Here is a 16,391-nt window from a genome sequence, read left to right on the forward strand (position 1 = left end):
ACATATGTTAGTTACCAATTAGTTTAGTTTAGCTTTGTAGTTAGTTTCTAGAGAGAGAAGCTCTCACTTCTCTCTAGAATTAGAATTAGGATTAGTTCAATAATCTTAGATCTAGGTTTTAATCTTTGCTTTCTTCTACTTCTACCTTTCAATTCTTTGTTGTTACATTGCAATTTCCTTTATGTTGTTCTTATGTTTTGTTGTAGACCTACTATTGTTCATTCCATTTTCTTTCAATTCAATAAGAGGTAATTCATGTAGATCTTGTTTCCTTTAATTGTTGTTAATTCTTTACATTTGATTGTAGTTAGAATTAATTCTTGTGATTGATCTACTATGTTTTCCTTTTGTGCCTTCCAAGTGTTTGATGAAATGCTTGGTTGGATTTTAGAGTAGAATTTTATGTTCTTGGCTTGGAAAGGTAACTTAGGAACTCTTGAGTTATTAATGTCCAAGTAATTGATGATTGGGATCCATTAACTCTAGTTCTCACTAATTGAATTAGTGAAGAGTTAGGACTTATGGAGTAGGATTGATATAGCTCATTTGACTTTCCTTTACTACTAGTTAGAGGATGATTTAATGAGATTAATCCTTGCCAATTCTCATATTGTGGTTAGTGATTAGGATAGAGATCCTTGACCACCAACCCTTGCCAAGACCTTTTTAGCCATTAGTTTACTTTCTTGCCATTTATCTTTCATGCCTCTTATCAAAACCCCAAAAATAATTCATAACCAATAACAAGACACTTTATTGTAATTCCTAGGGAGAACGACCCGAGGTTCCAATACTTCGGTTTATAAATTTTAGGGGTTTGTACTTGTGACAAACAACTTTTTGTATGAAAGGATTAGTGATTGGTTTAGAAACTATACTTTACAACGAGATTTCATTAGTGAAATTCTAAACCGTCAAAAATCCAATCGTCAAAGGGGGAAGCCAACGTTAGTGACATTCAACATTATCACTAACGTTGGCCAAGTCACACTAGGCCACGTTAACTCCCACGTTAACCTAGTTAACGTGGAAGCTAACGTGAGGAAACAAGGTGGTCGACAACGTTAGTGATACTAAACATTGTCACTAACGTTGGAAGGAACCCACACAATCCCCAATAAGCCACGTTAACTCCCACGTTAACTTAGTTAACATGGAAGTTAACATGAAGAAGGGAGGTGACGCCAACGTTAGTGACACCCAACATTGTCACTAACGTTGGAAGGAGCCCACACATGCCACCATGAGCCACGTTAACTCCCACGTTAGTTAACGTGGAAGCTAACGTGGATAAGGGAATGTTGAGCCAACGTTAGTGACACTCAACTTTGTCACTAACGTTGGAGATGGCTAGCATGGCCACGTTAGAAGCCACGTTAACCTAGTTAACGTGGACTCTAATGTGGGAGCTAAGGGGCACATTGGAACGTTAGTGACAATGTTAAGTGTCACTAACGTTCTCGAAGGTTGGCAAGCCTACGTTAAAAGAGCCACCTTAACTAAGTTAACGTGGACTCTAACGTAGGGAAGGGGGAGGCTTCTCAACGTTATTGGGAAAGTTGAGTCCCAATAACGTGCGCGAAGGACGAAGAGGCAACGTTAGTGGCAATGTTTGTGCCACTAACGTTGAGGTTAACGTGGCTCTTACTTGGGTAAGGAACGTTAGTGAAAAAGTTGAATGTCACTAACGTTCTCGAACCCATATTTTCACTGAACGTTAACACCACTAACATCCTGAGCTAAAGTCTCTGCCCACTTCACACTTTCTCTCTGCATGTAAAGCCAAGCCCAATGAAGAAGATAACTGCTTCAAACTCAAGATCCAAAGGCCCAGACCCAAGACTTGAAGATCCAACTAGAAGAGTAGAAGAGTAGTATATATAGGAGTAGCTTTGAATTATTTGGGGAGTTGGAAAATAGAGGGAGCCTCTGGGCATAGAATTACTCTTTGTATTTACTTTCTCTGCACTTCTAGTATCATGATGTATTCTCCATCTTTGTTTTCATTTTCCAGAGCTATGAACAACTAAACCCCTTTCATTGGGTTAGGGAGCTCTGTTGTAATTTGATGGATCAATACTAGTTTTCATTATTCTTCTTCTATCTTTTCTCTTGATTTTACTTGAAAGCTTTCGATCTTCATCCAATTGGGTAGTTATCTTGGAAAAGAAGCTATTCATACTTGGATCTCTTCTGAACCTTGAAAGAGGAATGAAGAGATCAAGCTAGAAATGCTTTCTCATGCTGGACCAAATTGGGTTTGGATGGATATGTGACTATATTCCTCTCAACACTTGATTTGGGAAATGCATGTGGTATAATCAGTGACCATACTTCATCTCTTCTCATGAGCAATTGACCAAGGAATTGGCTATTGATCAAGATTTGAGAGATTGAATTACAAGAAATTGTAATTCAATCACTTAAGATTGCCAAGGAGATCAACGAGTGTATTGATTGAGGAAGAGATGAAAATGAAATTGATCCGGAGAATGCAACATCTCCTGAGCCCAATGAACTCCCCATTTCTGATCTTACCCATTCTCTTTATTTTCTGTTACTTACTTTTATGAGCAATTTCCCCCATTCCCATTTACAATTCTGCAATTTACTTCAGTAATTTACTTTCAGTTCTTTAATTCTAGCATTTACTTTTTCTGTCATTTAACTTCCTGCCATTTTATTTTCTACAATTCTAAACTCAAATCCTGGATTCGCTCAACTAGAACATTCCTCTAATTAAAGTTGCTTGATCAATCAATCCTTGTGGGATTCGACCTCACTCTATTGTGAGTTTTTACTTGACGACAAATTCGGTACACTTGCCGAAGGAAATTTGTTATGAGACAAGTTTTCCGTGCATCATGTTTATGGCGCCGTTGCTGGGGATTGATTGTGCATCAACAATGATTAGATTGGAGGATAACTAGATTGAGCATTTTATTTTTGTTTGATTTAATTTTCTGTTTGAGTCATTTACTTCCTGTTTTAGTTAATTTCTTCCCTTCCCCCTACTTTTTCTTTGGTATTTACTATTCATCTCGCTAACCCACTAACTGTTTGATATATTGCATCACTCACACTAAAAGTAATTCTGACAGATATACTTTCTGCACCTATTCTCTTTGCTTGTACTTGTTGGTTGTATGACAGGGAGAAGAAGCGGGGCTTCAACTTCCTTTGATTCTGAACCTGAGAGAACCTTCCTTAGACTAAGGAGGGAGGCAAGAGTAAAATGTGTAGTTGGTGCTGAAGAAGAGGAGGAACACTTTGAGGAATACTTTGAACCAAACATGGAAGAAAACATGGAAAACCATCGTGAGGAAGAGGCTCACAACCATGGCGGAAGAGGTCGAGCAAATCATGCTGGGGAGGATAGAAGAGTTTTAGGCTCTTACATCAATCCAAACCTAGGAAACTGTGGAAGTAGCATTCAAAAGCCAACCATCCATGCCAACAATTTTGAACTAAAACCACAGCTCATCACCCTTGTTCAGAACAACTGTTCGTTCGGAGGAAGTGTCCAAGAGGACCCCAATCAACATCTAACCACCTTCCTGAGAATATGTGACACAGTGAAGTCTAATGGTGTTCATCCTGACGCCTATAGACTGCTCTTATTTCCATTCTCACTCAAGGATAAGGCAGTCAAGTGGCTGGAGTCTTTCCCAAGAGAGAGCTTGACAACTTGGGAAGATGTGGTGAACAAATTCTTAGCAAGATTTTACCCTCCTCAACGAATCAATAGGCTGAGAGCTGAGGTCCAAACTTTCAGGCAACAAGATGGTGAGACTCTATATGAAGCATGGGAGAGGTTTAAAGACCTAACAAGGAGGTGCCCACCAGATATATTCAATGAATGGGTGCAGCTGCACATTTTCTATGAAGGGCTCTCTTATGAGTCAAAGAAGGCCGTAGACCATTCATCCGGAGGATCTTTGAACAAGAAGAAGACCATTGAGGAGGCCATAGATGTCATTGAAATAGTAGCAGAGAACGACTACTTCTATGCTTCCGAAAGAGGGAACACAAGAGGAGTAATGGAACTAAATAATGTAGATGCTCTGCTGGCCCAAAACAAGCTCATTACCCAGCAGCTGGCCGACCTCACCAAGAAGATGGAGAGGAACCAAGTAGCAGCAATCTCCACTTCATCAACAACCCAAGAAGGAGTGAATAAAGAAGCAGAGGGTAGTCAGGAGCAAGCCAACTACATTGGGAATTCACCTAAGCAAAACCATGATCCATACTCCAAGACCTACAACCCTGGATAGAGGAATCACCCAAACTTTGGGTGGGGAAATCAACAAGACCAAAGCCTTGATCAAAGACGCCCAAATCCAAACAATGCAGCCCACCAACACTTCACATCTAGACCATATCAACACCCCCATAACAACACCTCTCCACATTCATATCAAGGCCAGAATAACCCTCCTCAGCCTAACCTATCATCATTTGATGAAATAATCTCAAGGATTGAGAATCTACTTGAAGGCATAAGCAAGGAGATTCAAGACAACAAGGTGTTCAAGGAGGAAGTGCGAGCCAGTTTCAAGAACCAGGGAGACACAATCAAGAGGTTGGAATCTCAAGTGGGGTATCTCTCTGAACAAATTCCCAAACCCACAGATGGATTCCCAAGTGACACAGAGAAGAATCCGAGAGGTGAAACAAAGAAATTAAGATGGGAAGATTGCAAGATGGTCACTATAAGTGATAAGGAGATTGAGGACAAGATTACCAAGAACCAGAAATCTCAAAACAGGAGCTGCTGAGACTCTATGCACCTTTTCCCCAACTGCTCAATGGTGCTGTGGAGAAGAGAATATACTCAAGATTTCTTGACTTGTTTGCATCTTTGCATGTGAACATACCGTTCATCAAGACTATCCAACAAATGCCTGCATACATCAAGTATATGAAGGAGCTGCTTTCCAGAAAAAGCTCACTCAAGGGAGGCCAAACTATAGTGATGAACAAGGAGTGCAGTGCCCTCATTCAACCGCAGTTGCCTACGAAAAGAAAAGATCCAGGGAGTTTTTATGTCCCCTGTGCCATAGGGGAAACAATGTTTGATAGAGCACTCTGCGATTTGGGAGCAAGCATCAACTTAATGCCCTTATCCATGGCGAAGAGGTTGCAGATCAATGAGATATTGCCCACAGATGTAGTCATCAGGCTGGCTGACAAAACTCAAAAACAAGCAAGAGGGGTGATGGAAAACGTGTTGTTAAAGGTGGGGAAATACTTTCTTCCCACAGACTTTGTCATCTTGGACATGGAAGAGAGTCACACTCACCCAATCATATTGGGAAGACCATTCCTAGCTACAGCCAAAGTACTCATAGATGTGGAGCGAAGGGAGCTAATATTGAGGATCCATGATGAACGACTCAGCTTTAATGTCTTCAAACTCTCACAAGAAGCAGACCAAGAAAACAAAGAACCAAGCAATGATCATAATGAGATGCTGACAGAGGAAACAAGCACTGAAGCACAACCAACACATCTGAGAACCCCACTTTATGCTGAACAAGGCAAACAGCAATTGTCACAGCTCAAGGAGAAGTTGGAGGAACCTAAACCACCAGAGGCATGTGAAGACAACAACAAAATTCCCTTAGAAGAAGAAGTCGCCAAGAGCAAGACAGCATCAAAAGGGACAAAGAAGAAGGTACCAAGGGGGTGGAGGAACAAGAAGATCCCTACGGAAGACTTCTCTCCAGGAGATAAAGTGATCTCAGCTTACTTCCCAGATATCCCCCCTAATCTCCCCACTGTACCATCTCAGTTACCTAAGGTTTTCACTATCAACAGAGTCCTCTCCTTGGAACATGTAGAGATCATTGATACAACCAATGGATATAAGTCCAAGGCAAGAGGGGAGGACCTGAAGCATTATCAACCTCCCTGATGAAGGAGAAACGTCAAGCTAGTGACGCTAAAGAAGCACTTCATGGGAGGCAACCCATGTTTTATTTGCTTTTACTAGTGAATAAGTCAATATTCATGAATTCCAACCCAAACTTGACAAAAACTTGGTGAAGTCCTTATATTGCAGTATATAGTGAAGAACAAGTTTGGTGTTCAAAGCGTGCCAAGAAAGCATGAATGCAACTAAGAGCATGCTAGTCTTGGAGCTTTGAACAGAACTTCTCATCACAGTGCTCCAAACTAAGTTTGGTGTCACCCCATGGTGCCACCAATGTGCATATAAGGATACATAGTTAGTTAGTTAGTTGGAATTCATGAATAAACAAAATCTTTTCTTCTCTTTATTATTCTAGCCGTAAAATTTAAATTGATTTTTTTTATATTTCTTACTTTTCTTATTTGATCTTTATAGGGAAAGGAGAGGAACATTGAAGGAGATTGATTGGATAACTAAATGAGAAGGGTTCGGCCACTTCATGAGGAGAAACTACACACTTGTCTAAAAAGGGAAGGCATTGGAAAATGTTGCCATGCAACATTGAAAAGGATGGGACCCTTGAAGACCGAGCAATCTCCATCATAAAGTGATGATCTTTGTCCTTTCTCCATGCACAACCCCAACCGTCCATCAAACAACCACTCCATCAATCCACACCCTCCATTCACTCACAACCTCTCTATATAAGTGATCCTTGTTCCGTACCCCACTCTGCACACCTCTCCATTTCGGATTACCCTTCACTCCCTTCATTGCACTCAACCCTAAATAAACAAAAGTCTCCACACCATTGCCAACTTCACACATTAACCCTCATTCATGGCATCTTCGAGCTCTAAAAGAAAGAAGGGAAAGGAACCTATGGAGCAACACCCGTATGATGAAAAGAGATTTAGAAGCTTGCACCATGCATTGCAATACGGGTGGATGGTGGATAAGGAGATCATTTATGAGCTGGAATTTCAAGTTAGGAAAACTGAGTGTCCCGAAATCACAAAGAAGGTAGAAAAGAGAAGATAGGAGCTCCTCACTGATCCGGTCATTAAGGTGAATGCAAATCTTATAAGAGAGTTTTATGCAAATGCGGTCCGATATGATAAGGCAGATGAGTCATATACAAGCTTTGTGAGAGGAAAGATTGTGGATTTTGGTCCCATGAGTGTCATGAAGGCATTAAAATTGCGGTCCATACCGTTTGAAGAAGAGAGTTATCATTCAAGAATGGACAACAATCCTAATCATGACCAGATTGTGCAAGATATTTGTGTACCAGGGGCTGACTGGGAAAGATATGCAGATAGGAGACCAAGGTTCATCAAGAGAGCATATCTCACTCCGGAAGCAAAGGGGTAGTTCAAAATTGTAAGGTGGTCCATCTTCCCAGTAGCGAACAACTCGGAGGTGAATCTCAAGAGAGCCACACTGTTACACTGTATACTCAAAGGAGGAGAAATCAAGGTTCATGAACTCATAGCAGAAGGCTTTAGAAAAATGGCAGAGAAAAGCGACTCAAGAGGAATGTTAGGTTACCCCAGCACTATTTACCGACTGTGCAAGAAAGCTGGGGTGGTATTTGAAAATGAGGACCCCGTATGGATTAAAGAAGGCATTCCAATAACTGTTCGACGAATGCATGCCACCGCATCCCCCCTGCCTCAACGGAAGCAAAGGAAGAGGACAGCCCCTCAAGAAGTGGAAGGACAAGTCTTAGAGGGGCAAGCACCAGTCACTTTGGATATGCACGAATTGTAGGAAGCCATTGATGGACTATCTCGACAATATTTGGAAAGCTAAGGAGCACAGAGAGAGCTTCAACTACAGATGGATGACTCAACAAGGGGAGTGGCAAAAGCAAATGATGGATGAGAAACTGAGTCAAGGGCAACAATGGAGTGAAACATTCTACAGGATGGAACAAAGGCAAAATGAGCAACAAGAATCCATCCAGAGGCTAATCAACATCCAAGCACATCAAGGTGCACATATACATGAGATGCATCGAAGACAAATAGAACAGGCAGAAATATTGGACGAGCAAAGGGCATTCGCAGAAGGAGTTTACCTGAGCAAGACTGGGCATCATATAAATACTCAAGCCAGGCTCTGTTACTTGGTAGGACAGCTGCCTATATTGCATCCAGGAATCACAAGGTATGAAGAAATGAGGGATGAATTAGCACGAGAAGAAAGACAAAGGGTGGAAGAAAGTCATGAAGCAGTGAGGAAGGCACTTGAGGATTGGAAGCAAGCAAGATTGGCACGGATGCGAGGGAATGCAAGAGGACACAAAGAAGACAAACAAGGAGGAAAGCATGGGCAACCACATGAGTAAAAGGTGGTTGAGTTCCTTCTTTGGTCCATCTTTCTCTATGCTTTAAATAAGGAAGATCTTGTATGAAATAGAACTTGCTTCCATGTTAGTTTAAACCTTTTTAAATTTTGTCTTTTAAGTTTTTGTGTTGAAGAGGTTTATGATTGCTAGTCCTTATGTCACTGCATCCTTACTTTGCTTATTTGTATGCTTGTTCCTTTAAATCAAATGAAAAAGAGAATGAGTGTTTTTAAAGACCAGAGAAGAGTTCATACTATGGAGTAAGTTCATGAGTTTATGGTATAGTCATAAGTTAGCTAAGTTGGTTCAACCATAAGGTGGGAAGACAACTGTCTGTCATGAATACTATGCTTGAGACACACCTCATGAGACTAGCTAAATAAGAAGATCCTAATAAGAAAAAGGGAAAGAACAATAAAGGTTGAAAAATAAAAGAAAAAGAGTAAGCAATAAGGCTAGGCACCAATGGTTTTAATCTTAAGACATGTGTCTGTGGTGCTCTTGTGTGAGGGATCTACTTGGATGAATAAGCTCTTAGGGGTGCCTTATCACTTGGTAACTTGGGTTAACTAACTCGGGATTATCAGCTGAAAGTCCACTATCAAGAGTAACCCTCACTACAGAGCATTTAGTAACCCAAAGAGGTGCTGGACACCAAGGTCTCAAGAAAAGAAAATAAATAAACTATATGCCTATGGTGTGTATGTATGGGGGAGAGACTTGAGCAAGTAAGTCCTTAGGGGTGCTTCAACACCTAGCACCTTGAACCAACTGGTTCAGGAGTGTTGGCTGAAAGCTTATTTTAAAGAGTTGCCCCCTTACAGAACACTTAGCCTAAGAACACAAATAAGCCCTGAAATAACAACAAAAGGATCAATAAATAAAAGTTTCATGGGATGCAATCACAGTGAGTATTCTAGGACATGATAAAGGTCTGAAAGCCAGGAATGAACCTAAGTTGCTATGCATGAAACCACCATAAAACCAGGGACATGACTTCCACAAGAATGACTCATTTCTCTTGGCATTCCATTCATCATTCTCTTGTTCCAGTACTTGCTTAGGGACAAGCAAGCTTTAAGTTTGGTGTTGTGATGCCAGGGCATTTTGGCCAGTTTTACTGACCTTTTCTTTACTATTTTTAGGGTAGTTTCATGCATTTCCTTAGGAAATAAGCTAGTTTTGGGTAGATATTCACTTACATCTTGATTCAAGCATACATTGTGCACTTTACATGATTTCATGAGGATTTTGCATGAATTTAAGGACAAATTGGATGTTGCATTTCCCATGACTTGGACTAGAACTTTGATGCACTTTATTGCTTGATTTCAGGACAAAAGAAGCAAAGAAGAACCACATTAGTGGCTACGTTAGTTACACTAACGTTAACACTAACGTGGAATGGGAGTAACTTGCAAAGTTAATTAGAAAAGTGATTGCCAATAACGCTCTCGAAGCCATCATTGCCCACGATAAGAGTCACGTTAACTAAGTTAACGTGAACTCTAACATGGAAGAAAGGAAATGGAGCCAACGTTAGTGACACTTAATATTATCACTAACGTTGGACCAAGCTCATAAGTGGCCACGTTAGTCACCACGTTAACTTAGTTAACATGGCCTCTAACGTAAGAAGAAAGGGGGAAGCCAACGTTAGTGACATTCAACATTATCACTAACGTTGGCCAAGTCACACTAGGCCACGTTAACTCCCACGTTAACCTAGTTAACGTGGAAGCTAACGTGAGGAAACAAGGTGGTCGACAACGTTAGTGACACTAAACATTGTCACTAATATTGGAAGGAACCCACACAAGCCCCAATAAGCCACGTTAACTCCCACGTTAACTTAGTTAACGTGGAAGTTAACGTGAAGAAGGGAGGTGACGCCAACGTTAGTGACACCCAACATTGTCACTAACGTTGGAAGGAGCCCACACATGCCACCATGAGCCACGTTAACTCCCACGTTAACTTAGTTAATGGTATGCGAAATTGTTACTCAGGTTGTGAAACATATCTTCACAACTTCGCATAACTAACCAGCAAGTGCACTGGGTCGTCCAAGTAATACCTTACGTGAGTAAGGGTCGAATCCCACGGAGATTGTTGGTATGAAGCAAGCTATGGTCACCTTGTAAATCTCAGTCAGGCGGATATAAAATAGTTATGTAGTTTTCGAAATCTAGTAATAAAAGAAGGATAGAAATACTTATGTAAATCATTGGTGAGAATTTCAGATAAGCGTATGGAGATGCATTCGTTCCTCTGAACCTCCGCTTTCCTGCTGTCTTCATCCAATCAGTCTTACTTCTTTCTATGGCTGGCTTTATGCAAGGGCATCACCGTTGTCAGTGGCTACATCCCCTCCTCTTGTGAAAATGGTCCAAGATGCCCTGTCACGGCACGGCTAATCATCTGAGGTTCCCGATCATGCTGGAATAGGATTCACCCTCCTTTTGCGTCTGTCACTACGCCCAGCACTCGCGAGTTTGAAGCTCGTCACAGTCATTCAATCATTGAATCCTACTCGGAATACCACAGACAAGGTTTAGACTTTCCGGATTCTCTTGAATGCCGTCATCATTCTAGCTTACACCACGAAGATTCCGATTAAGAGATCTAAGAGACACTCATTCAATCTAATGTAGAACGGAAGTGGTTGTCAGGCACGCGTTCATAGGGAATGATGATGATTGTCACGTTCATCACATTCAGGTTGAAGTGCGAATGAATATCTTAGAAGCGGAATAAGTTGAGTTGAATAGAAAAACAGTAGTACTTTGCATTAATCTTTGAGGAACAGCAGAGCTCCACACCTTAATCTATGGAGTGTAGAAACTCTACCGTTATAATTACATAAGTGAAAGGTCCAGGCATGGCCGAATGGCCAGCCCCTCTGATCTAAGAACTAGGCATCCAAAGATGTCTAATATAATAGTAAAAGGTCCTATTTATAATAAACTAGCTACTAGGGTTTACAGAAGTAAGTAATTGATGCATAAATCCACTTCCGGGGCCCACTTGGTGTGTGCCTGGGCTGAGCTTGAAGTCTACATGTGGATAGGTCATTCTTGGAGTTGAACGCCAGCTTTTGTGCCAGTTTGGGCATTGAACTCCACTTTGCAGCTTGTTTCTGGCGCTGGACGCCAGAATTGGGTAGAGAGCTGGCGTTGAACGCCGGTTTGCGTCGTCTAAACTTGGGCAAAGTATGAACTATTATATATTGCTGGAAAGTCCTAGATGTCTACTTTCCAATGCAATTCGAAGCGTACCATTTTGAGTTCTGTAGCTCCAGAAAATCCATTTTGAGTGCAGGGAGGTCAGAATCCAACAGCATCAGCAGTCCTTCTTCAACCTCTGAATCTGATTTTTGCTCAAGTCCCTCAATTTCAGCCAGAAAATACCTGAAATCACAGAAAAATACACAAACTCATATTAAAGTCCAGAAATGTGAATTTAACATAAAAACTAATGAAAACATCCCTAAAAGTAACTAGATTCTACTAAAAACATACTAAAAATAATGCCAAAAAGCGTATAAATTATCCGCTCATCACAACACCAAACTTAAATTGTTGCTTGTCCCCAAGCAACTGAATATCAAATAGGATAAAAAGAAGGGAATATACTATAAATTCCAAACTATCAATGAAACATAGCTCCAATCAAATGAGCGGGACTTATAGCTTTTTGCCTGTTGAATAGGTCTGGCATCTCACTTTATCCATTGAGGTTCAGAATGATTGGCATCTATAGGAACTCAGAGTTCAGATAGTGTTATTGATTCTCCTAGTTCAGTATGATGATTCTTGAACACAGCTTCTTTATGAGTCTTGGCTGTGGCCCTAAGCACTTTGTTTTCCAGTATTACCACCGGATACATAAATGCCACAGACACATAATTGGGTGAACCTTTTCAGATTGTGACTCAGCTTTGCTAAAGTCCCCAATTAGAGGTGTCCAGGGTTCTTAAGCACACTCTTTTTTTGCTTTGGACCTTGACTTTAACCGCTCAGTCTCAAGTTTTCACTTGACACCTACACGCCACAAGCACATGGTTAGGGACAGCTCGGTTTAGCCGCTTAGACCAGGATTTTATTCCTTTAGGCCCTCCTATCCACTGATGCTCAAAGCCTTGGGATCCTTTTTATTTTCCCTTGCCTTTTGGTTTTAAGGGTTATTGGCTTTTTGCTCTTGCCTCTTGGTTTTAAAAGCTTTTGGCTTTTTCTGCTTGCTTTTTCTTTTTCTAATTTTTTTTTTGCTATTTTTTTTTCTGCAAGCTTTGTTCTTTGCTGCTTTTTCTTGCTTCAAGAATCATTTTTATGATTTTTCAGATTATCAAATAACATGTCTCCTTGTCATCATTCTTTCAAGAGCCAACATATTTAACATTCTTAAACAACAACTTCAAAAGACATATGCACTGTTCAAGCATTCATTCAAAAAACAAGAAGCATTGTCACCACATCAATATAATTAAACTAAGTTCAAGGATAAATTCAAAACTCATGTACTTCTTGTTCTTTTGAATTAAAACATTTTTCATTTAAGAGAGGTGATGGATTCATTGGACATTCATAACTTTAAGACAAAATTACTAACTACTAATGATCATGTAATGAAGACACAAACATAGATAAGCACTTAACAGAGAGAAAACGAAAAACAGAGAAAGTAAGAACAAGGAATGAGTCCACCTTAGTGATGGTGGCGTTTCCTTCTTGAGGAACCAATGATGTCCTTGAGCTCTTCTATGTCTCTTCCTTGTCTTTGTTGCTCCTCGCTCATTGCTTTTTGATCTTCTCTTATTTCATGAAGGATGATGGAGTGCTCTTGATGTTCCACCCTTAGTTGTCCCATGTTGGAACTTAATTCTCCTAGGGAGGTGTTGATTTGCTCCCAATAGTTTGGTGGAGGAAAATGCATATGAGGCATCTCCGGGATCTCATGGTGATGAGCTTCCTGCGCCTCTTGAGCTCCATGAATGGGCTCTCTTGCTTGCTCTATCTTTTTCTTAGTGATGGGCTTCTCTTCCTCAATGTGAATGTCTCCTTCTATGGAAGCTCCAGCTGAGTAACATAGATGGCAGATAAGATGAGGAAAAGCTAGCCTTGCCCCAGGAGAGGGCTTTTCGGCTATTTTGTAGAGTTCAAGGGAGATGACTTCATGAACCTCTACTTCTTCTCCAATCATGATGCTATGGATCATGATGGCCCGATCCACAGTAACTTCAGATTGGTTGCTAGTGGGGATGATGGAGTGTTGGATGAACTCCAACCATCCTCTAGCCACAGGCTTGAGGTCTAATCTTCTTAGTTGAACCGGCTTGCCTTTGGAGTTAATCTTCCATTGAGCTCCTTCCACACATATGTCCATGAGGACTTGGTCCAACCTTTGATTAAAGTTGACCCTTCTAGTGTAGGGGCATTCATCTCCTTGCATCATAGGCAAGTTAAACGCCAACCTCACATTTTTCGGACTAAAATCCAAGTATTTCCCCCGAACCATTGTAACATAGTTCTTTGGATCCGGGTTCTTACTTTGATCATGGTTCTTGGTGATCCATGCATTGGCATAGAACTCTTGAACCATTAGGATGCCGACTTGTTGGATGGGATTTGTTAGAACTTCCCAACCTCTTCTTTGAATTTCATGTCGGATCTCCGGATACTCATTTCTTTTGAGTTTGAAAGGGACCTCGGGGATCACCTTCTTCTTGGCCACAACATCATAGAAGTGGTCTTGATGAGCTTTGGAGATGAATCTTTCCATCTCCCATGACTCGGAGGTGGAAGTTTTTGTCTTCCCTTTCCCTTTTCTAGAGGATTCTCCAGTCTTAGGTGCCATCAATGGTAATGGAAAAACAAAAAGCTTATGCTTTTACCACACCAAATTTAGAATATTGCTCGCCCTCGAGCAAGAAAATAAAGAATTAGATGAAGAAGAAGAAGAAAAGATGGAGAAGAGGAGGGAGGTGTGTTTCGGCCAAGAAGAGAAGAGAGGGTTGTGTTGTGTGAAAATGAGGAAGAATGGAAGGCTTTATATAGGGAAGGGAGGGGGGTTAAGGTTTGGCCATATGGGTGGGTTTGGGTGGGAAATTGATTTGAATTTTGAAGGTAGGTGGAGTTTATTGGGTAAGTTTATGGGGAAGAGTGGGTGGATGTGAGTGGTGAAGGGTTAATAGGGAAGAGAGATGGAGGTGATAGGTGAAGGGTTTTGGGGAAGAATGTTTATTGGGAATAGAGGATGATTGAGAAGAGAGAAGAGAGTGAGTGGAGGTAGGTGGGGATCCTGTGGGGTCCACAGATCCTGAGGTGTTCAAGGATTTACAACCTTGCACCAAATTAGGCAGGAAAAATGCCCTTGCACACAACTCTGGGCGTTCAGCGCCAGGTTGGTGCCCATTTTGGGCGTTCAACGCCCATTTATTGCCCATTTCTGGCGTTGAATGCCAGAACCATGCTTGTTCTGGGCGTTCAGCGCCAGCTCTTCTCCAGGGTGCAATTCTGGCGTTCAGCGCCCAGATGCTGCCCATTTTGGGCGTTCAGCACCCAGATACTGCCCATTTTGGGCGTTCAGCGCCAGAACCATGCTCTGTTCTGGCATTGAACGCCAGACAGGTGCTTCCTCCAGGGTGTGATTTTTCTTCCGCTGTTTTTGATTTTGTTTCTAAATTTTTCGTTTATTTTGTGACTCCATATGATCATGAACCTAAGAAAACATGAAAAATAAAAATAAAATTAGATAAATAAACATTGGGTTGCCTCCCAACAAGCGCTTCTTTAATGTCAATAGCTTGACAGTGGGCTCTCATAGAGCCTCGCAGATGTGCAGAGCTTTGTTGAGACCTCCCAATACCAAACTTAGAGTTTGGATATGGGGGTTTGACACCAAACTTAGAGTTTGGTTGTGGCCTTCCAACACCAAACTTAGAGTTTGACTGTGGGGGCTTTGGTTGACTCTGCTTTGAGAGAAGCTTTTTCTGCTTCCTCTCCATGGATGCAGAGAGAGATCCTTGAGTTGTAAACACAAGGTTGTCCTCATTTATTTGAAGGATCAATTCTCCTCTGTCCACATCAATCACAGCTCTTGCTGTGGCTAGGAAAGGTCTTCCTAGGATGATGGATTCATCCTCTTCCTTTCCAGTATCCAAGACTATGAAATCAGTAGGGATGTAAAGGCCTTCAACCTTCACTAACACGTCCTCTACTTGTCCATAAGCCTATTTTCTTGAATTGTCTGCCATCTCTAATGAGATTTTAGCAGTTTGCACCCCATAGATTCCCAGTTTCTCTATTACAGAGAGGGGCGTAAGGTTTATCCCTGAACCAAGGTCACACAGAGCCTTAAAGATCATGGTGCCTATGGTACAAGGTATTATGAACTTTCCAGGATCCTGTCTCTTCTGAGGCAATGTCAATTGATCCAGATCACTTAGTTCATTGGTGAACAAGGGAGGTTCATCTTCCCAAGTTTCAATACCAAATAATTTGGCATTTAGCTTCATGATTGCACCAAGGAACTTGGCAGCTTGCTCTTCGGTAACATCCTCATTCTCTTCAGAGGAGGAATACTCATCAGAGCTCATGAATGGCATAAGGAGGTTCAATGGAATCTCTATGGTCTCTAGATGAGTCTCAGATTCCTTAGGTTCCTCAGAGAGAAGCTCCTTATTGATCACTGGACGTCCTAGGAGGTCTTCCTCCTTGGGATTCACGTCCTCCTTTCCCTCTTTGGGTTCGGCCATTTTGGTACTATCAATGGCCTTGCACTCTCTCTTTGGATTTTCTTCTGTATTGCTTGGGAGAGTACTGGGAGGGATTTCAGTGATCTTCTTACTCAGCTGGCCCACTTGTGCCTCCAAGTTTCTAATGGAGGACCTTGTTTCATTCATGAAACTCATAGTGGCCTTAGATAGATCAGAGACTAAGTTTGCTAAGCTAGATGGATTCTGCTCAGAATTCTCTATCTGTTGCTGAGTGGATGATGGAAAAGGTTTACTATTGTTAAACCTATTTCTTCCACCATTATTAAAGCCTTGTTGAGGCTTTTGATCCTTCCATGAGAAATTTGGATGATTTCTCCATGATGGATTATAGGTGTTTCCATAAGGTTCAC

At 41.3% G+C, this 16,391-nt stretch overlaps 1 non-coding gene across 1 annotated transcript; it reads right to left on the reverse strand.

Annotated features, from left to right (window-relative positions):
• Window positions 1-3,746: 3,746 nt before the first annotated feature.
• Window positions 3,747-3,853, reverse strand: LOC148565043 (small nucleolar RNA R71). The gene has a single exon (XR_015884774.1). It is a non-coding gene; the product is annotated as a small nucleolar RNA R71 (small nucleolar RNA).
• Between the last annotated feature and the right edge of the window lie 12,538 nt (window positions 3,854-16,391).

Source organism: Arachis ipaensis, chromosome B5, assembly GCF_059453495.1.
Source record: "Arachis ipaensis isolate K30076 ecotype BB chromosome B5, ASM5945349v1, whole genome shotgun sequence".
Lineage (NCBI taxonomy): Eukaryota > Viridiplantae > Streptophyta > Magnoliopsida > Fabales > Fabaceae > Arachis > Arachis ipaensis.